General features: G+C 42.2%; 1 pseudogene; it reads right to left on the reverse strand.

Annotated features, from left to right (window-relative positions):
- Window positions 1-9,511: 9,511 nt before the first annotated feature.
- Window positions 9,512-23,296, reverse strand: part of LOC110320801 — a 74,496-nt pseudogene continuing 60,711 nt past the window's right edge.

Raw genomic sequence — 23,296 nt, forward strand, 5'->3', positions numbered from 1 at the left:
ACGAAATAAAGACTTTGGAAGCTTTGTATTTCTACAGTCTGCTGTCTGCGCCTGAACACAATACTTCACTGGGCCTTCCCTCTCTACAAAACAAGCTCAAAGTGGTTTAAAGGAGATACCTCCAATTCCTTATAAATCTAAGGTACCCATTTTTCTGATTCCAAATACACGCTATCTGGTGTGTCTGAGCTGCAGGAATGGCAGCGCTGAGAGCTCAGCTCACAGGTTCCCTTCCATGTTAGGAAGAATTATGCTTGGATTCCATGGCAGCTGGTGAGGTGTATACCTATGTCCTCCATTGGCTCGGGAAGGAGGAATCCTGTACATCATTTATCATTTCTTCCTACGGAGCCCCGCCTTTCTCCCACAGGGAGTTTTTTTTTTTTTTTTGGTTTTTTTGAGACAGGGTTTCTCTGTATAGCCCTGGCTGTCCTGGAACTCACTCTGTAGACCAGGCTGGCCTTGAACTCAGAAATCCGCCTGCCTCTGCCTCTTGAGTGCTGGGATTAAAGGCATGTGCCACCATGCCCGGCTTAGTTCAGGTATTTTCAATCTCACTTCAGTTACCCAGAGAGCAAGTTCTGACCAAGTGGCTCTTTGGTATCACCGCAGAGGATGGTTGAAGAAATGAGCAGTGTTGGGTGAATAAAGGCAGACTCTAGCCTGGCCCAAGATTGTCAGACAGAAAAAAAAATCAGACTCTAAAGAGCTCCTCTCTCTGCAGCTTACGTTGTATAACTGGATGTTGGATGCACCCCTGGGGTTTGCAACTTGTTCCATGAAATGTACACCCAGACCTGTCAAGTTTTTTTTTTTTTCTCCCTCAGTACATCTATTCTCATTTCCTTTGCTATTTAGGTCTCCTTGGCATATATCTTAAATTAGACACACTCAACTCTGTCAACCAGACTTAAAGCTTAGATCAGGCCCTGCAGAGGCACAGCCACTGAATCAGAGCTTCAAGTTCTGGGCAACTTCTGGGTACCCACTCTATCTCCATTTACATGATTTTATATAGTCTGAGTCACAGCCTGAAAAAGGAAATGGTAGGGTCGAACTGTTCTCTGAAACCTGAACACACCGCTATTATTTGTATGGAGAGCAACTAGACTGTTAATTCCATTTAATAGTCTTTGTTCCTCCAATGTGTTAAAAGTTCACATACATACATGTCTCTTACACGTCTGCACTAGGAGATAAACACCAGGAGGTTCATGGCAGTGTTGTTTCTAATCAGAGAAAAGTGGGGGAGAAGTTGCCAAATAACTATCAGTATCATCAGCACACCACATTCACACAGTGGCTAGGATTAATGACCCGACATGCAAAGAATAAGATACAGTAGAACAGCCAGCCTTGAACAGGACACCTGCTCCATACCCCCTATACCAAGACCCTAGGACCAACACTGAGGAGGAAGCAGATTGTTAAGACCCAGGTATGATGGGTGACTGCTGTGAACCGTGTTTTCTGGATGTGACAGGGCCATTCCTTACATACAATTTGAAACATGTTTTTTAATTATAAAAGCATGCAAGGCCGTAAGTTTACACAAACACTCAATAAACATCCATGAAAGATAAACATGCATTTGGAGATGTTCGCCTCTCGAGAAAGGAGAAAAACAGCAGGGTCAATGTATATCTGTAATGTTTTATTTCTGAAAAGAATTGAGCAAGCACAAGAAAGAAAAAAAATGTTGTAGAATATGAATGTTGGCTAAACTTCAGTGGTGGGCACAGGGGTCTTCACAATAGCTTCTTCATATTTTTGGCATATGGGGACTATTTAATTTATTTACTGATATTTAACCCTCTCCCTTCTCCCCATGACTTCAGACAGACAGAATGGCATTGCAGTAGGCTACTGAGCTCATTTCATGAGCTTTTGAGAAGGCAAGCCTTCTTTTTTTTAAAAAAAATTATTATTATTATTATTATTATTATTATTATTATTTTTATTTACATTTCAAATGCTATCCCGAAAGTTCCCTATACCCCCCCCCGCCTCCCCTGCTCCCCTTCCCACCCACTCCCACTACTTGGCCCAGGCCTTCCCCTGTGCTGGGTCATATAAAGTTTGCAAGACCAAGGGGCCTCTCTTCCCAATGATGGCCGATTAGGCCATCTTCTGCTACATATGCAGCTAGAGACACGAGCTCAGGGGGTACTGGTTAGTTCATATTGTTGTTCCACCTACAGGGTTGCATCTCCCTTCAGATCCTTGGGTACTTTCTCTAACTCCTCCATTGGAGGCCCTGTGTTCCATCCAATAGCTGACTGTGAGCATCCACTTCTGTGTTTGCCAGGCACTGGCATAGCCTCACAAGAGGCCACTATATCAGGGTCCCTTCAGCAGAATCTTGCTGGCATGTGCATTAGTAGCAAGCCTTCTTTTTAAGTTGAAAATAGTACCTTAAATTCTGATTCAAGATATCTTTTGAGAAAAAGCCAGACTCTCGGGGCCTTTGGTTTACAATGGTTTGTTTTACTAGTCACAAGACTCCTCTCTTGCACTGGCCCCTCCCTGTGCTCTCTTGCTGTCTTCTGGGGCCCTGGTCCAACTGTGGCCAGCATCCCTGTAGCATTCCGGCCCTGGCTTCTTACCCAGCCTGCTGGGATTCCCATCAGACCGCTCTCTGTTCCCTCCCACTGGTCAGAGACCTCTGTCTGCTGCCTACCTGACTCTCTATACACCAGAATTGTGTGTTCCTATACACAGGGACTCATTGTGGCTGTGGCAACCTACGTGCAAAGACCTAGCTAGTTAAAACCCCATTTCCCCTCAGTTCCAGGCAGACTCTAGAACATTCTCCAGGGGAGCCTTCCTTGACTTCTTTGCTAGGATCTTGCACTGGGCTCACTGCCTGCTGGATCCCTAGTTTTATGCATGTTCCGAGGACATATGAACAAAGCATGTTTATTACTCTCACTAGGTTGAAGTTCCAGCTGTGGAGATTAAACAGAAGTAGCTCACAATACTATAGACTTACATATCCCTCCTTAGAAATGGCAACAACTATCCTTATATTTTTGCTACATGTAAAACAATGATAGATATCAAAAATTTCCTTACTAGACTAATAGAAATTCCTGCCACATATCTTTGGACATACTAAAACGTAACATTATTTTGCATTAGTTACATATAACATGAAGGACACGTTGCTTCATGAATGACATACTATTAGTTATTTTAAGTTGGTTACTTATAAAGTAGGTTATTTAATAATAATTCAGGAGTCTATGTTGGTGATACATTCCCAAGAATTCCGGTTGAGTAGTCAGTAGTGACAGGCATTGTACACAGGAAGGAAACATACATTCTAAGAGAGGTTCATCTAAAGTAGACTTGTTTTAAGCTAACGAGTTTGAAGTCAAGGGTAATTTTTTGATGGTTTTATTGTGGCAGGCTGTTCTGTGGGATGGATTCATAGGGTGGTGTTAAAATCAGACTCCACTAAGCCTAATCATACAAGTGAAAATTTATGTAGTGTCTCTCTTGCTATTGTGTAAGAGGCTGGATGTCTACAGATCTTAATAGCGCATATCTAATAACATGTTAATAACTCACGAATCGCTGGCTTTGGACTGCAGACCTTGAATGAAAGGGCTGTCATGAATTATACATGCCTGACAAATAGGTGATACATTTTTCAAATCACACAGGCTCTTCAGAAGAAAGAATGCTCTGTGGAGAGAATTAAAGAAAATCGATATGTGTTGATTGATAGATATTCGACTAGAAACACATTCTCTATGCTGCCTCAGACAACGGGGCGCCTGAGTTCCAAGACCGTTGTTCTCCAAAGCTGGCTGGTGTGGGAGGTTTTGTGTGATCTGGGTGTGGTACACAGCTCCCCAGAGGCCCAGTCCCAGCCTTAGTCCAGCCCTCACCCTTGCTCCCCAAATGCTGAGGGCAGTGGATTGGCCTTCTCTCTCTCTCTCTCTCTCTCTCTCTCTCTCTCTCTCTCTCTCTCTCCCTCCTTCCCTAGGTGACAGACTGTGACTCTTTCTCAGTCTCACTGGGACCCCGAGAGGCTTAATTTGTCAGTGTTGGATGTGTGCTGCGAAGATGAGAAGCGCGTGCTCATTCTAAGCAACATTATTGATTCAGCCTTTCCTTGTGGTGAATATAAAATTCTCCACAGATCAAGTAATGGCTCAGCATTGCATAAAGAGCCAAGAATCCCCGCCAGGGGAGAGGCGGTTTGTGTTTTCTCTCAGGAAAATTGATGTCCATAAAATGCCTCCAGTTTTTCTGGGAAAAAAGACATTATTACATGATTTAAATTGATCATCTTGTTATTGTGCTTTTATTAGCTTGTTGGAATATTTTCTTTTAATTGTTTTGGTTTGTTTTTTAGTAATTATCGGAAGTAAATTTGAGCCAGTAAACCCTTCATATTGAGAAAGACCTGGATTGGAAATGATTTTCTTTATCTATTTTTGGTTGTGCTATCCATAAAATAATAGGAAAATACATATACAAACTCATATTCATATGTGTACTTGTATATGTGTAAATATGTGTATGGTATATGTATAAAGCATTATGTAAATATAATCCTAATGTACGTTATTTACAGTGTTAAAATTCTGTTAAATATCAAGGATATATATATATGTATATGTATATGTATATGTATATATATATATATATATATATATATATATATACTATAATGTTAAAATACTTATATGTTATTGTTATACTGAAATAGATAAATGCTAATATGACATTCAATCAATTTGGCATTCTTTATTTTCATTTTAAGTTTTGAGGGGGACAGAGTCTCATACAACCCAATTGGCCTAAAACTTGCTATAGAATTAAGGACAACCTTGATCTTACTGACTCTATGTCCTGAGTGCTATGTCTAGGTTTGCCCACCACATCTGGCTTCAATTCTAGATTGTTGAAGATATTTTAGGAATTGTATTTCTGAAATTGCTTTCAACAGGAATGTTATAAGTATAGAAGAAATCTAGACCGGCCACTTTACCATCATCCTTTACTCAATTAAAAGTTTATTTTATGAATATGAGTATATTGACTCCATGTATGTCTGTGTGTCACATGGTGAATGATGCCTTTGGAAGCCAGAGAAAAGATTCAGATGGTTGTGAGCTAACATGTTGGAGCTGGAAATTGAACCCATGTCCTTTGGAAGAGCAACTAATATTCTCAACTGCTGAGCCATCTCTACAGCCCCATCATTATACTTAAAAAAAAAGCTCAAATTGGCATAATACTTGATTATCTACCTTATTATTCTTCAGGCTTGGATCTAGAACACTTTTCTATGTTTCTAAATTCTGGATTAGCTGGGGGGAATGCCCTACCTAGCAAGTATAAGGCTAACCCCTGTCACCACAGATTAAATAAGATAAAGACAGCAGACAAAACCCAAATGTTCCAAACCTTCCATTCCATAGCTCTGAACAGCGAACACATCTAGGACTAAACAATGTTGATTTTTGTGAAAAACTACTGTGCTGTGGGCTATCACACTGAAGGTGAAACTTCTCTTTTGTTAATTTAAAGTATATCTTGTTGAAGCAAGCAAGCAACCAAACAAAGCTGTCTAACAATATTTGTGCTAATATCAAAAACCTTTATATTTTCATTATACATAGTAGATCTAATCAATTTTACAATTTCATAGCCATACTATTTTTGTGACACTCAGCAATGAAATTAATCTACATATATACTAACAAGGTTTAAACAATAGAAGTGGAGTATGTGTGGAAATACTATTGGGGGATGTAAATGTGTGGTAGAGCACTTGACTAACATACACAATTATATAACAATACATAGGTTCACTCTCTGAACAACCAAACAAAACAAAATAAAACAAACAAACTTTTGGCAACCATCAAGCTGAAAATGCCAAGATGAAATATACCTCTCTGCATACTTATTTAAAAAAAAATAATAGAAAAGCCAGAAACACAAAAGATGCATTTGTTTTCTTTTAAGAGGTTAATGAGATTATCATGGAAAGAACCTGACAGTTATATCTAACAACTATACCCCAATTCACCCCAGTAACTAAATTCCCAGTTTCCAGCTGGATGAGTGGCTTCCCTTGCAGCTAGGTGAAACTTTGTTCAAGGCTGGACAAGCTATAGATGGGTGTTCTAGGGAAACCTTTGACAGTTACTCTCAAATGTCAGCCAGGCCTCCCATGGCCTTTCGTTTTCAAGACTTCCATTTGCTTCCTGGATGTAGATGTTACTGATGGAGTTCCTCTATGACTCTACTGGTCCTTACTTGGGAGTGCTAGAGTTGAATGCAGTCGGAGCTGCATTCCTGTGTTTATGGGGATATTGTACTGCCTGGAGGAAGTTCACTTCTAGAGTTTTTCCCCCCATGAAGTAGCAATAAACTTTAACCAGTCTCCTAGTGCCAGCCAAATGTACTTCTGAGACACATCCCAAAGTATGCACTTCTGATGGAGAGGGAGATGTGCAGAGCAAAGGTCAGAATGGGGAGCAAGAAATAGGCTTTGTGGACAGAACACACCCTGCTGGTCCTGGCCTTTTCTCCTGCATTCATTTGTCTCACCATTTCCTGCAGGTGACACTTGGCCTCTCCCTCACCTTTGTTCCCACTGTTCTCCACTTCCCTCTGGTTATTTTCTTGCAAATATAGTTAACTTTATAATTACATTAAAATTTGCAAATCACAGAAGTACTCAGACAATGAATTAAACTGTGTAAATCCCAAGTGCATTAGCTGTTATCTTCTTCAGGATTACTGCCAACTCAGACTTTGCCTCCTTTCTTTCTTTCTTTTTTTTTATTCTTTTTCTTTTTAAGCTGTCTTTAATTTTTTTTTTTTTTACAGTCCAGTCATTATCCCCCTTTTTGTCTGTCCTCTGACAGTTCCTTATCCCATTCTTCCTCTCCAGTCTCCAAGAGGATGTCTCTCCCCATCCCTCACCCCTGGCCCCCTTCCCCTGCCCCCCCCCCCCACTGCCACCCACCTGACAGGCCTCTCCAGGTCCCAGAGCCTCAAGTCTCTTGAGGGTTAGGTGAGTCTTCTCTCACTGAGGCTAGACCAGGCAGTCCTCTGCTGTATATGTGTTGGGGGCCTTATATTAGCTGGTGTATGCTGCCTGGTTGGTGACTCAGTGTCTGAGAGATCTCAGAGATCCAGGTTAATTGAGACTGCAGGTCTTCCTATAGAGTTGCCCTCCTCCTCAGCTTCTTCCAGCCTTTCTCTAAGTCAACCACAGGGGTCCCTGACTTCAGTTAATTGATTGGGTGTAAGTATCTTCATCTGTATCATGTTAGCTACTTGTTGGGCCTCTCAGAGGGCAGCCATACTAGGCTCCTGGCTCTCAGCACACCAATAGCATCAGTAACAGTGACAGGCTTTGGGGACTCCCCTTGAGATGGGTCCCAATTTGGGCCTGTCACGGGACCTCCTTTTCCTCAGGCTCTTCTCCATTTTTGTCCCTGCAGGGTTTTTAGTCAGGAACAATTCTGGGTCAGAGTTTTTGACTGTGGGATGGCAACCCCATCCCTCCACTTGGTGCCCTGTCTTTCTACTGGAGATGGACTCTACCATTTTATCTAAGGTCCCTCCCTTTGAGTCCTGAGAGTCTCTCACCTCCCAGGTCTCTGGTACATTCCAGAGGGTCCGCTTACCAAGGCTGCATATTTCCATTCATCCTGCTGGCCCTCAGGGCTTCACTCCTGTTTCTCCCTTCCTCCCCCAATACCGGATCTTGTTCTCCCTTCCCCTCTCCCTCCCCTCTCCTATAGAGATGCCCTCTCCCTCTGCCCCCTGTGTTTGCTTTTTTATCCCTCCCAAATGGGATTGAAGCATTCTCACTTGGGTTCTTTGGCTTGTTAACCTTCTTGAGTTCTGCGGATTGTATCCTGGGTATTCTATACTTTCTTTTTGGCTAATATTCACTTATTAGTAAGTACATACCATGCATGTCCTTTTGAGTCTGAGTTACCTCACTCAGGATGATATTTTCTAGTTCATCCATTTGCCTGCAAAACTCAGGATGTCCTAGTTCTTAATAACTGAGTAGTGTTCCATTGTGTAAATGAGCCACATTTCCTGTATCTATTCTTCTGTTGTGGAACATCTGGGTTGTTTCCAGCTTCTGGCTATCACAAATAAGATTGCAATGAACACAGTGGTACACGTGTCCCTGTGGCATGGTGGGGCATCTTTTGGGTATATTCCCAAGAGTGGTATAGTTGGGTCTTCAGGTAGATCTATTTCCAATTTTCTGAGGAACCTCCAGATTTATTTCCAGAGTGGTTATACCAGTTTGCACTCCCACCAGCAATGGAACTCAAGTCCAAGTGGATCAAGGACCTCAACATAAACCAGATATACTGACTCTAATAGAGGAGAAAACAGGAAAGAGCCTCAAACTCCTTGGCACAGGAGGAAATTTCCTAAACAGAATTCCAATGGCTCAAGCTCTAAGATCAAAAATTCATAAATGGGACCTCATGAAACTGAAAAGCTTATGTAAGGCAAAGGACAGAGTTGATAAGACAAATCAGCAACCTACCGATTGGGACAAAAACTCTTCACTAACCCCACATCCGAGAGAGGGCTAATAGCCAAAATATGTAAAGAACGGAAGAATTTACCCTCCCCCCCCAAAATCTAACAATCCAATAAAAAAATGGGGTATAGAACTAAACAGAGAATTCACAACAGAGGACTCTTGAATGGCTGAGAAGCACTTAAAGAAATGTTCAGAGTCCTTAGTCATCAGGGAAAGGCAAATCAAAATGACCCTGAGATTCCATTTTACACCAGTCAGAATGGCTAAGATCAAAAACTCAGGTGATGCTGGTGAGGGTGTGGAGATGCTGGTGGGTTGCCTCCTTTCTAAAACACGTTGTGTAACCAGGACTCCATCGACCCCATCCCCCAACGCAGCAGTAGGCTATTGCTCAGCACCCAAACACCCCACACTTGAAATATCTTTTATTGGTGCCAGTACTCTGAGATCTGGCTTGGGCAGGCGATAGGAAATATTTACTGAACCGAATCAGACCAAACCAAGTAGTGTGAGGACTGATGGAGAGAGCTGATTGGCTGGTTGGTTGTGTAGTTACTGCTCGTCAGGAATAGTGGGCTTGGAGGAAGGCGGCCTTCCAGCTTCCTTTGTTACTATCTGGTCACCGCTTTATTCCTATGGTTACTTCTGAGAAGACAGGTCCTGCCACACAGCATCATGCAACGAAGCTGATAATGTTTTGTGAGGAGCCAGAGGAGCAAATGCACACATCAGAGAGATGAGCTGAGGACAGTCGCAGACACCTGTGGAAGACCCTACCTCCTCCTCCTCCTCCTCCTCCTCCTCCTCCTCCTCCTCCTCCTCTTCCTCTTCTTGATAGCCCACATTTTGGGGCCATCCGTTGGGGTATCGTGTTGCTGTGCTTTTCTTTTTTCAAGGTCTCTCTGTGTAACCTGAGCTGAACTCACACTCACAGTCTTAGCCTTCTGCCGTCTAGGATTACAGGGATGAGCCACCCATGCCCGCGTCACTCAGGACTGCAGCATAGGACTGCTGCACAAACAGCGATGTGTGGGGCAAGTGCTCCCACTGCCAGCTCGGCTCACGGCCACCTTGAGCTTTCATCCTTGTGGTCTGTTCCATCTTTGCCCATGGGCTGATTGCAATGTCATCCAGGCAGCGGACCTTGGGTGGTACAAGGAGCCATTATTCTGCAGTACTGGTTGGGCTTGTCAAAGATGTTTTGCTTGGTATTTGATAGTCCAGACACTCTAAAAGAATCTCCTGTGAGGAGCAGTGAGGGGTATGAGGTAGATTCACCATAAATGGTGGTATCTGAAAAGGGAGACTGGTATGCCTGCTCCTAAAGCCCTGCAAATGAGCTTGATTGCAGTCTAAAATTAGGAGCAGTAATGGAGGACTGTTTCTACCTTCATGGAACTGTGGGCCTTCTGCATACTAATAGCTACATTTATAGTACAGTTGTTTTATAGTTATTTTTAAGCGCCATCATATAAATCTTTCCTTTCCTTTCTACCGTGACTGAACATAGCATGTGTTATTTGCCCTTGTTTTGCAGATATATCCAACAAGGGGAACAGAGCACCTACCCAGTATTTCCTCGTCTCTAAGCCTATCAGGCAATCAAGTGCCTGTAGTGTTCATTTAAAAAAACTTAAACTCATGCTACTGCATGCCATGAGGCCACAATTTGAAAGCCCGGCTGTTTCTCTCTGCCTGACAGTTCCTAAAGGTATAGCTTAGCACCCACAAGTCTCGTGGCTGACAGTTGTGCTCACCCTGTCACTGGAACAAATGGCAAAGAGGAAAAATACTAAGCCTATTCAGGCTAAAGAATTTCTCAATTATATTTTTCTGCAACCTGAACTAAATAGTGAAAATACACATTTTTTAGTGACAACAGGAATTAGCATTTGTAAGAAATCAGGAACTTGCAAATCATTTTCATTTTTATTATCTGCATATACAATTATATTTCTTACATTTAAAAAGATTGATTATGTTTTTATTTATGCATATGTGTGCCTGAGTGTATGTGCACGTGTGTGCTGGTGCCCATGGAGACCAGAAGAAGGTGTCAGATTCCCTGGCTGTTGTTAGAGGTGGTTGGAAGCTGTCTACTGTGGGTACTTAGGAATTAGACTTGAGCCCTTCATATGACCAGCAAGTGCTCTTAAGTCCTGAGCCATCTTTCTAGCCCCTATTCTTAACACTTTCAATTCAAATTTAAATGGACACATGTCAAAAAATTGGCCATATTTTAAGTAATAAAAGATATTGGTTTGATATGCTAGTTGTTTTTTTTGAATACCCGTGAAAAGAAGTATGTAGCTACAAGTTTTTTCTTCTTTCATTGGTTGTTATCATATGTGTATATGTATTTGTATGTAAATGTATATTCTCAAATATAACCTGTTGAGTCCATATATGGATGTATGTTATTAGGGCTGACCATTCAGCTCTGGGCGACCAATTGATTTGCTCTTCCCTGGGGAGGACCATCCCTCCAACTCCCAGGGGTTTGCTCAGTTGCCTGTAGTTCTTTGGGGAGGGTTGAAGCCTCATGGGTTTTCCCTGTGTCATCTGGCATGTCCGTTGGTGTCCTTGGTCAGCTCAGGCTTGGGTGGTTGTGTTGGTGAGACTTCATGGCGTAGTTTCTGATGTCACTGGGAGACGCAACCTCACAGCCAAGTCCCTGGCCTTTTGGCATAACCACTGGTTTTGTTTGAAGTTATTGTGGAATGTAATGGGACCATTCTGACTCTGGGTAGCTCCGATCTGACAGAAGAATTATGCAACGTGCAAGTCTTCTTTATTTTTAAGTTAAAATTATCTTAACAATATTCTTACAAGATATAATTATACAGGACAATAGTTCATATTTGTGTGCGTGTGTATGTATGAAACATGTAGTGACAAAATCAAGATAGATAGCATTCCCTTTGCCTTAAACATGAAAAAAAACTTGATTAACATATAATAGTTGTACGAATGTATGGTTGATAATGTATATCCATAAATATATGTAGAATGTATATGTATCAAATTAAAATAATGTCTCCAACTGCTTATTATTCCTTTATCTTTGGAGTTTTTGAATCCTTGATTGCTTCCTTTCTCATTGTTAATAATTTGTAGTAGGCTTTCATGAACTCTAGTCACCTCACTGAATAGTAGAACACTGGATGTGTTCCTTGTGTTTTCATGCTCATTACCTAACTGCGTGTTTCTGGTGAGTGTCCATGACTCAGTCCTGTAACTATATGATGTATTTTACAACAGCTGTGGTACAAAGCCATCGAGTGGGGAGACAGAGGGAGGGCTTGACAACATCTACAGACAGACGCCAACTGTCAATCTGCTGAGCCTTCTTCGGCTTTAAAATATATATTTTTGAGTTTTTATTTTTATGGTTTTATGTATATGAGTGTTTGCCTGAATGTATGACTGTATACAACACATACATAGCTCCCACAGAAGCCAGATGAGGGCTTTAGATGGACTAGAGTTTTGGAGACACTTGAGAGTTGCCATGTGAGTGGTGGAAGTTGAACCTGGGTCCTCTGGAAGTTCAGGCAGAGCTCTTAACCATCTCTCTAGTCCCTTCCCAAACTTCCATGTTCATGTGCACAGTTGGTCTGTTGACCACTATAGGGAGACTACACGTGAAAGCTGTGCTTTTTGAGGGTCAATCTCCTCTGCTGATTCTTCCCCAAGGCTGAGAAATCACACTCCTCACTTAGCTTTATGGCAAATCCAACCTCACTGTTGGCTGAAAGCTTTCATCTCTGAGAACTCACAGTAGGAACTGCCTGTGACTATAGAGTTTCTCTCATTTGCGATGTTAGCTTGATTGGACTCAGAGACAGTTGGAATATAGTTTTCATGCCTTGGATATGAATGTAAGTGAGTTTAAAGTTGTAACACTAATTCAACTGTTTTATTTTATATGTGTAGATGTTGAGAAATTCAAACCCAAGCAAAATTATGCACATCATAAGATAGTTATTAAACACTCTGGTCCTCTTTTTTTGAAGAAAAATTGATTTCAAGTACTGAAGAACTGAGAAAAAATTAAATGTATTCATTTTGAAAAATCTATGTATGAAAGAAACAAAACCAACATGAATCCTTGCAGTATGTGTGTTAGGAATTCCTATGACTGGCGCCCATTTTCTTTTCAGAAACTAAGTTCATCAAATCGTCCATGTGGTTCCTATTGGTAGGGGAAGGTGGGGTCATTTTCTATCATTCAGACATGAGGAAAAAGGGGTTGCAGGTGGGATTCCTATTGGACTTGTGAGAGGAAAATAGAATCTGGTATATCAACCTATTATATGCAGCAGCTTGGTCCTTTAAAGACTAACACCCTGTATAACAGTGCTAACCATACTTGTTCTAAATCTTTTGTGGCTATTTAGATATGTCTACCCATTCTAATAGTTATAGTGGTATTCAAAAAATAATTTGTAATTTGGAAGTTATTATAATTTTTTTAAATGTGTACATTTGGCTTAGAATAGCTCTCTGAAGGCATGCTGCATATATAAATACCAGACAGCAGACAGGACTTGGATTAATAGACCACGAAGGACTATTTTTATGGAGAGTTTAAGTGTATAATATTGTCATTCCTAAATTGTATTAATAATTCCCTACTCATGTCCAGCGTGTGTGCCGGGTTTTACTGTCCTGCAGAGTGCTATTGTGCACATTATCTCATTTTTCTCTATTAGCAACCCGGGGACGGGAGCTGGGATGCTTTAAAGTGTTGGCACTGATGCCCCTTGTTTGAGATAAAGTCTCAGGAATGTGAGACAAAAAAAGGACGCCATGAAGACACAATGAAGACACAAGCATTCTTTCCAGTGACCAACATCACAACAGTTCACAGTGGCTTAGGAAATGTTAGTCCTGGGTAGGAGACTATTTCAATACATCTCCCACCAGACAGCTGGAGGAAAAAAAAGAGGAAAAAAATTCTAGAGCAGATGATTATCTCTCACTCCACAATTAACCATGAACTCTTAGATCCCTTAGCGACTTTGGTGCTGTCTCTTTCTGGTTGAAAGCAGAAAAAAAAAATGTGATCTTCATGCACGTAGCTATTGCATAGGGAAGCATATTGTTTTGCTGTTGCAGTTAAAAGTGTTAACTTCATATGTATGTATATTACTCATAGAATAATCTGGGTCTTCCAATTTTCCCAACAGAAACACAGAAAGACAGAGACAATGAGCTGTGGTAGTATCCTGAAAGCCAGAATGGAATCATGAACCCAGGAATCCAAAATCCTGTAGTCTGCACTAAAAATGCTTAAATAATTTATTGTTATAATTATTTCTGCAGGACACAACTCCAGGATTAGATGGTAATTTTATTTGACTTACAGAAAGGGGAATTATTACCGCAGTTACCTTTAAAGAGCTCTCTGGGTTTGCTGGGAGTATCTGAATTAACAGTAAATTGAGGCCCATTACATATTAATGGGTCAGCTGATTTATTGGTGGTGTTAGCTGGCAATTAGCCAGCCTGCACACTGTCTTCTGTTTGGGCATTACTTTCTCACTACTGAGTGCCAGCTCAGGGATGAGCACCTTGAACCAGTGGGGTACTCTCCCTGTCAACCTAATAGGGCCTTGCATCATCTTAATGGTGAGTTATGGTCTGTCCTGAAGGATATTTGGACATACTTCATATCTTTGGATGACAACCATTGGAAGCATAAATGAAAGAACATGTTGTCATTGAGCCACTAAAAATCTTTACCGAGTCACCAGATAGCCATTATGGTGTATGGATTGCTTTGGATATTTCTCTTATTTTTTTTTTTTTATATTATAAAATTGCCTTTAGTTTCTGTGGCACTTATAGGATGGTTTTCTATGAGTCAGCTGTAGTGCAGGGAGTTATGGCCCACAGTATTTATTTGCAAGAGCCACTTTGGGGTGTCTAATTTGTCCTCAAGAGAAATATGTATATATATTTTTGCTCTGCTTGCAAAATGTTGTAATAAAAATTGGTGATTGATGTTGATTATAAGATGAAGTGGTTAGGCCACATTGGCCAAGGTTATAAATCAATGGAACCTAGAGTTCTGATTGGCCCCTGAGAATGCTTTAAGTATGAGTGTTTTTTTAATGAGTCAATATATTTCAAGTCTTTATAGTATTGACTCCTAAAGTTTATTGGAACTGTATTTAAAACATCATTCTACCGTGTGCTTAATAAGTTTCTAATACAATTTGGTTTTGCTTATCTAAGCATGCAGTTGCAGAAGAAAACGCATTAAAATTCTCTTCTAGGAGGGAAAGCAGTTTAAGAGTTTGTGAGGGACTAGGAATCACTAAATCCAAGCTAACTGCTTGATCAGTCCATGGGAGAATTAGTTATTGGTTGCTGAGGATTAATTTCTGTCTTAACAATCCCACGAGGAAGAGGTTCCTTTCTGAGTGTCTCTGGTCTGATTTCACCCTCCCCTGTCTAAGGACTGAGCAGCGAAGACACTGGAAAGATGCAGAATCCCTCATTTCTAGCCTGACCAGACTGTGCTTATCAATCTGCTTTTCTGTTTCCCAAGTCTGCTTTCCTTTAGCCATTGTGAGGACCTATAACACTTTCCAAATATTTCCCATCCTTCTTCATCAACTCACATGTGGGTTTTCTGCTTGAAACAAAGGACCTTAACTGGGCATCCATGAACTTACAGTAAATAAGATTTCTTAGTGGGACTGTATTTTCATTCATTCATTCATTCATTCATTCATTCATTCACTCACTCATCTATCCAATGTTTCACTCATTTATCTACCAAATATACTACATGTTAGATATTCTTTTCCATTAGGAAACATTAGTAAATAATAATAAAAAAATCCCCAAATTTGTCTTTACATGAAGTTAGGATCTTAACAAAGTAAGATATAACATATACATTTATGTTATATGAAAACATATGGTATCCACATTAACTGGTAATAACTATATCTGAGGAAGATATGTTCCACATTGGTTGTATTTAGCTCCTTGGGTAGGGGATGCCTGTTTGATGGTGAATGATGAACTCTAATGATTGAGACTGAGGCTCTGCCAATCTCTCATATTTTTCTTCATCACATTTCTATGTAGCTCTCAAAAGGCTTTCTCCTGGGAACTAAACCAAGCTTGAGGAACAGTCTAGATAAGTGACAATGGTAGCCACCAGAAGAGCCCTGCAGAATAGAGGACTGGGGTTCCTTGAAAGAGGCCAGTGTTAGGTAAGGGCTGTAACCTTGTATGGGGCATTTCCTCCTTCCAGGGCCTTTGTCTAATCTCAGGTAGGGAGTAGGGCAACAAGAATGAGTGAGGAAAGTCAGGCTAGAACTGGGGCAACTGTCTGGAGGGTACAAGATATCTGCGGTAAGAAGACAGTTCAAGGTCAGAAAGGGAAGGGGACATCATGATGTCAGGGATAGGTGGCCTCTGCCCAGCCCCGTCTGCAGCTTTCTGGCAGCTGGCAGTTCAAGCCAGGAAGAGCAAGGAGCTGCAGATGGGAGGCTGCAAGGAGCTGTTACTACAGTAGCAGTGACCACAGGAAAAACAACGCAACAGAACAAACAACAACGCCAGCATCAACACAAATCCAGGCTGAGTGAAGCACCGAGTCACAGCAGCAATCAGGGACAGACAGAGACCTCAGTTTCTCTGCCTCCACAGAGAGAGGCTCCTGTGGACCTGCTTGCCAACTTCTCCCAACCTTTGGCTTGCTCAGGGTTCTTCCCCTTTCCCGACCAGGTTTGACAGCTTTTCCTTGACTAATTCTATCTTTTCACTTTATTTGCATACCCACAGTCAGCCAGCTGGGGCTCCTTTTGCACCCTGGCACCTCTAGAAATTTCTGCAGTACAGTGCTGCAGAGGCAGAGTGGCCACAGGAGCAATGGAGAGGTGAGCTTTAGGACAGACTCCTAGCCAGCTTGTTCTTAGAGGGGGATGCCGACAAGGCCTGCGAGATAAGACTTTTGGAGGCTTCATGCACCTGATGCTTCTGCCTTGGGTAAGAAGATCACTCAAATCTGTCTATTAGATCTGGATAGACTGACCAAAATCTAACATTGAGAGTTAGTGCCTCAGCCTCCAAGACTGTAATGGCTGATCTATACAGGGGAATTCTTCCTTGAAGGTACTTTCAGCTTCTAAGACCTGCTGCTGCAGAGACCTGGGATTGATTTTCACAACTCAGGAGTCCTGCTGAACTTGCCAGTCCCCAGATGAGCACCTGCAGCCTTGGTCTGCATGGGACTGCTCTTGATTGGTACCCTGAAGTCCTCTGAAAACTTTGGGATTGTAACACTTCTTAGAATTGAATTTCTTCTGTTGAGCGAGCGTTCTGATGTTTCTGAGAGTTCAAACCTGTCCTTTTCTAACTGTGAAACCTCACGTGGCAATCAGTTTAAGGCTTGATCCTGTTTGAAAGTTGTTAATCCCCAGTGACATCAAAGAACCCCCATTTGTATCCTTCCTTGAATCTTTATTCTTGAAGGGTGGGGAAGGAAGGCATTTGGAAGCAGAAGATGGTCTCTACTGTCAGCTTCAATGGCCTCGAGAAAGACAGAGCTGGGTGGCAGGTTTCAGAATGGTTAAGTCTTGGTACCAGGGATGAGAGCTTGTTTTTTTTTGAACCAAGAAAATCTGACAAACTGTGAAAGTCAGAGAAGGGATCAGACTTTATTGAGGGGAATAAGGACTGAATGATTGAATTGGAGGATGTTTCTTCCTTCCTATAATAAAAATCTAGTACTGAGAGCTAGTCCCATACTGGTATCTAGTCTTTTTCGTTTGTTTGTTAATTGATTTATTTATTCAATTTATATCACAATAGCAGCTCCCCTCTCCTCAACTCCCTCACACAGATCCTATACCCATCATCCCTCCCTTCTCTTCTGAGAAGAGCTCCCCCATCCCCCCAATCACCCTCTCCTGGCACATCAAGTCACTGCAAGAGGAGGCACATCCTCTCTTGTACCGAGGTCAGACAAGGCAGCCCAGTTAGGGGAACAGGATCCACAAGCAGGTAACAGATCCAGGGACAGTCCCCACTCCAATTGTTCGGGGACCAGCATGATGACCAAGCTACACTTCTGCTATATATGGGTGTGGGAGGACCTAGGTCCAGCCCATTCTCACTCTTTGGTGCAGTTGCTGGGAACCCACAAGGGTCCAGGTTAGTTGACTTTGTTAGTCTTTGTGTGGGATCCTTATTCTCTTCAGGTCCTCCTGCCCTTCCCATAAGACTCTCCGAGGTCCATCTAATGTTTAGCTGTGGGTCACTCATCTGTTTCTATTGGCTGCTGGGTAGAGCCTCTCAGAGGACAGTTATGTTAGGCTCCTGTCTGCAAGCATAATAGGGTATTTATTCATGATGTTAGGGATTAGTTCTTGCCCATTGGATGGGTCTCAATTTGGGGTAGTCATTGGTTGACCATTCCTTCTGTATCTGCTCCATCTTTGTCCTGCACATCTTTTAGGCAGAACGTAATTTGGGTCAAAGGTTTCGTGGGTGGGCTGCTGTCCTTCTCCCTCCACTGGGAGTCCTGCCTGGCTATCTATTCTATAGGTCAGATGAGAATGTTTTGTTGAGAGCTGTAGTAAGGATTATGCTGAAGTGTAAAGTGTGTGTGTGTGTGTATGTGTGTGTGGGCGCGCGCGCACGCGTGCATGTGTGGTCAGTTGTAGCACACAGCAAGGAGAGGATGTGACAGAAGAAAAAGGTTGGGTTAGAGTTTTCCTTCTCTAGTGAAGAACCCTTTGGTGTGCTTGTTCCTCCAGGTTCTGTAGTGAAATTAGAAGGCTTTTTCAGAGTAGGAAAATGAGAATTAATGAGAGAGGAGGTAAGAGAACAATAGAGGACAAGTTGAGGGAACTGTACAACATCCTGGTGGACATGGACCCTTCACAGAGCTCCAACCTGGCTTCCCTGATGCCTAGAGTGGAGTGGCTACAGGGCTGGGTTAAGACACAGTTGTTCTACACTGTGCATAGATTCCTGTGATTCTGCAGCCAACATTATGTCTGTCCAATTGCTAAATACCTAAATGAGCAAATGGAAGAAGCTAAAGGAAAAAGAGTTCTGATTTTTTGATAGAAAATAAAAAAATATATATTTATGTTATATGGATATTTTATCTGTGTGTATATCAGTGTGCCATGTGTGTGCCTGGTGCCCACAGAAGTCAGAAGGTAGCACCAGATCCCTTAGGACTAGAGTTGCACATGCCTGCCAGCTAGCATGTAGGTGCTAGGGATTGAACCCAGATCCTCTGGAATAACAGCTGGTGCTCTGAAATACTGAGCTCCACGTTCCAAGTTCTCTCTAGCTCCAAGCTCAGATTCTTAAAACCATTTATATAGCTGGAGAGATGGTTCGGTAGTTTAGAGTACTTGCTATTCTCACAGAGGACCTTTGTTCGATTCCTGACGCCTGCCTAGAACTCTCTCTTTTGGCCTTTGAAAGCACCCGGCACACACAGTGCACATCCATGCAGAAAAAGCACTGATAAGCAGACAATAAAACATATTGTAAAAAAGATGCAAAGAAAGGCATATACAGGGCTAGAAAAATCAGGGTAGTGTGTCTCTGTAAGGATGTGGTCATGAAAATAGAGTTAGAGTTTGGAAACATGACAAGAAAATATTGGTAGATCCATTTTCAGAGAAAAATGAAAAAGAACAGTCCATAGTTTGATTGTTTAACAAAAACAATGTGATCTCAGTCTGTGTTTTCTGATTTTTTTTTTGCATAATGAATGTTCCTTCTTTGAATGCTGAATGATAAAATAGAAAGTATTGAAGAGTACCGGGGACTGGAGAGGGGAGGTGGCCCATCAAGAGGACTTGTGTTTTTCTACATTAGCTATGCACAAGCCATCAGAGCTGACTCATGAGGACTCAGGAAGAAAGAAGTCCCAGAAATCTAGAGGTGCACATAAGTGCATACAATGTCTGCCATTTACACAGGGGCTCTGTGAATGAGGTGGAAACCACAGAACATGCCTGCTAATCTAAAGGCCAAGGGGAGACAGGAGTGTGGACTTGGTACAGGTGATGCAGGGGTCTGTGGCTATCAAAGGAGGAGAAAGTTACTTTCTTTTTTACTGGATCTTAGATGACAGATGACAGATGACAGAAGTATGGTAGTTATTGTCAACTTGGAATTCAGTGGAGACTATGACAATGCTTTCTCTGAAAACTTCTGCACATGTGTATTTTTGGAACCATCTAAGCATTCTTACTATGTATGAATTGTAGAGAATTCAAAAATGGACAAGACTTGATGTTGAAGAAGTCACAGGATCAGTGAGAGATGACTTATAAATAAATACTCATCATCATATAGGACAGACGGGTTGGCAACCCATGACACATAAGCCAAATCTGGTAGTAACCCATTTTAATAAGTAGCTTCTTGTGCACTATTGTAACTTAAATCTATTTAACCATGTCATAAACTATCCACAGAGTACACATTTATGGAGTACCATGTGATGTATTGATACACATATACATTATGTAATGTTTAAGTGAGGGAGGGAGAAGCCAAATGCAATGCATTCTCTAACATTTATTATTTATTTTTGAAAAATAAAATCCCCAAATTTCTGGCAACCTACTCCAGCAATTGATCTCTGCGTTGTCCTTCCTTGATTTAACAGCAATAGGAAAGGGATCAGTGGTTGCAAAAGAGGCTATGGGTGCCTCCAACTATGGAGAAAACAGTTCAAGACCCCTCCCTACCCCGAGGATGCCTGAATCTGCAAGTCATACAGTACTCTATGACATATGTATTGTACACATTAACTAACTTATGGGCCATGGCCATAACCTTTGCAGTATGACGTATGATAGCAAATCTAGCATGACTTTCTTTTCTCTCCTTCATAATTTCACAGGGAGAAAATTCATTCTCACTGCAGACTTTTACAACCTCAGCATATTTTCCCCCTCCAGTTAAGAACTTTCACCTTTTCATTTAAGGGAAACACTTTATGGCTTCTCTCTGGCATATGCGAATTGCCAGCATCATGACTCTTGACCTTTGAAGCCATTATTAAATAAAATCAGAGTTAGATGAACATAAGTCCTTTAATAGTTTGGCATACAGTATAGCTAGAGGAGAAACCAGTTAATCGCGATGACAGAGCACATCTATGGAGGCTTCAAAAGATAGAAATAGTTGAGGAGGGACTCAAAAATATGGCTGATGGGGCTAAGGAGAGTGCTCTGTGGGTAAAGTGCTTGCTGAGTTCAGACTCTCGACACTCACACATGAGCTGGGCTTGGTGGCCTGTGTCTTGTAACCCCAGCACTAAGAATGGAGATGGCAGATCTCAGAGGCTTGCTGGCCAGCCAGCCTAGCTGTGGCAGCACATGACAAACTCAGGGAAACACCTTGCTTAGAAAACAAGGCAGAGAGTAATAAAGAAAGATATCTTCTTTGACTGTACACATATTACACACACCACACATGGATCATATCCATGCATATCACACACACACAGACACACACACAGATTCTCTCTGTCTCTGTCTCTGTCTCTCTCTCTTACATACGCACAATTCCAAATAAAGAAGGACATAACCTTTTCTGTTCCTGATCCAGCTTCCTTATTGTTTTTTCCTTTTTCTTGCATTCTGTTAAAGTGTCTGTGTGTGAGTGTGTATGTATGTGTGTGTATGTGCATGCGTGTATGTGTGTGTGTGCGCGCACATGTGCGTGTGCATGTCCAACATTTCTTGAACTTCAATGAGGCAGCATCAATGGCAATTCCAACTTGGCAAATTTGGCCTGGGCTCTGACTTTCCTAACTAACGTATTTTCTAAATACTGGGAACATTTCCAGTCTTCTTCTTCTTCTTCTTCTTCTTCTTCTTCTTCTTCTTCTTCTTCTTCTTCTTCTTCTTCTTCTTCTTCTTCTTCTTTCACTAACCAAGACAGCATCTCTTTCTTCCCCAGACCTTGCCTGATGATACCTGTCATTTTCAGATAATTTAAACACAACTATTAAGTGTTCTCATTAGCCACTTCACCGAAGCTCAAGCTCATGAAGTTGGTTCCAAACACAACCTTTCTGTTACAGGGACTGTATCTTTTGGGAACAAATTCAAAGTTAACCAGCATGTAAATTTCCAAAGCAAACCCAATAGAATTTAAAATGTATGAGGCTGGGGAGAGGGAAGATTGCAGAAGCAACACAGCTTCTGAGACAGACCCAGTTTCTGGCTCCAGACATCCGGACACCATCCCCACCAGAGGAGAGGTGTCCGCCTAGGAGCACTCTCACTGCCTGAGCTAGTAAGGGAGTCATCTTTGCTCCGGAGTGCCCAGGCTCCAGTCCTTGCTGGGGAGAGGGCAGATTGCAGAAGCAACACAGCTTCTGAGACAGACCCAGTTTCTGGCTCCAGACATCCGGACACCATCCCCACCAGAGGAGAGGTGTCCGCCTAGGAGCACTCTCACTGCCTGAGCTAGTAAGGGAGTCATCTTTGCTCCGGAGTGCCCAGGCTCCAGTCCTTGCTGGGGAGAGGGCAGATTGCAGAAGCAACACAGCTTCTGAGACAGACCCCATTTCTGGCTCCAGTCATCTGGGCATCATCCTTGCCAGAGCAGAGTTGTCTTCCTGGGAGCTCTCTCACTGCCTGAGCTGGTAAGGGAGCCATGTTTGCTCTGGTGCACCCAGGCTCCAGTCTGCACTGGTGAGAGTGTGGACTACAGAAGTGCTACACAGCTTTGGGACAGACATAAGCAATCTAGCTTCTGGGACAGAGCCTGTTTCAGGCTCCAGATATTTGGGCACCTTCCCAGCCAGAGGAAAGGTGGCCACCCAGGAGGGCTCTGTCTGCCAGAGCAGGTGAGAGAGATATCTTGTGTCCAGGGTCCCTCGGAGTCTAGCCTGTGCAGGTGAGTGTGCAAACTGCAGAGGCGACACATCTTCTGGGACAGACCCTGTTTTGTGCCTACATCTTCAGCCAGGAGGCAGACCTGAACGCCAGGCCTCTGTACGCCTTCCCTGCAAGAGGAGAGCTTGCCTGCAGAGACTAATCTGATCACTGAGACTCAGGAGAGAGTTGGACTACCGAAACTGCTGACAGAGGCTAACAGAATCACAGGAGAAACAAACTCCAACCAGAGACAACTATAACAACTAACTCCAGAGATCACCAGATGGTGAAAGGCAAATATAGGAATCTTACTAACAGAAACCAAGACCACTCACCATCATCAGAACCCAGCACTCCCACCTCAGCCAGTCCTGGATACCTCAACACAGCCAAAAAGCAAGACTCAGATTTAAAAGCATATCTAATGATTCTGGTAGAGGACTTTAAGAAGGGCATTAATAACTCACTTAAAGAAATACAGGAGGACACCACTAAAGAGGTACAAGTCCTTAAAGAAACACAAGAGAACGCTGCTAAAGAAGTAGAAGTCCTTAAAGAAACACAGGAGAACACAATGAAACAGGTGATGGAATTGAACAAAACCAACAAAACCTAAAAAGGGAAGTAGAAGCAATAAAGAAAACCCAAAGTGAGACAACTGTGGAGATAGAAACTCTAGGAAAGAAATCAGGAACCATAGATGTGAGCATCAGTAACAGAATAAAAGAAATGGAAGAGAGAATCTCAGGTACAGAAGATTCCATAGAGAACATGGGCACAACAATCAAAGAAAATGCAAAATGCAAAAAGATCCTAACTCAAAACATCCAGGAAATCCAGGACACAA

Source organism: Mus pahari, chromosome 4, assembly GCF_900095145.1.
Source record: "Mus pahari chromosome 4, PAHARI_EIJ_v1.1, whole genome shotgun sequence".
In the NCBI taxonomy this organism is placed as follows: Eukaryota; Metazoa; Chordata; class Mammalia; order Rodentia; family Muridae; genus Mus; species Mus pahari.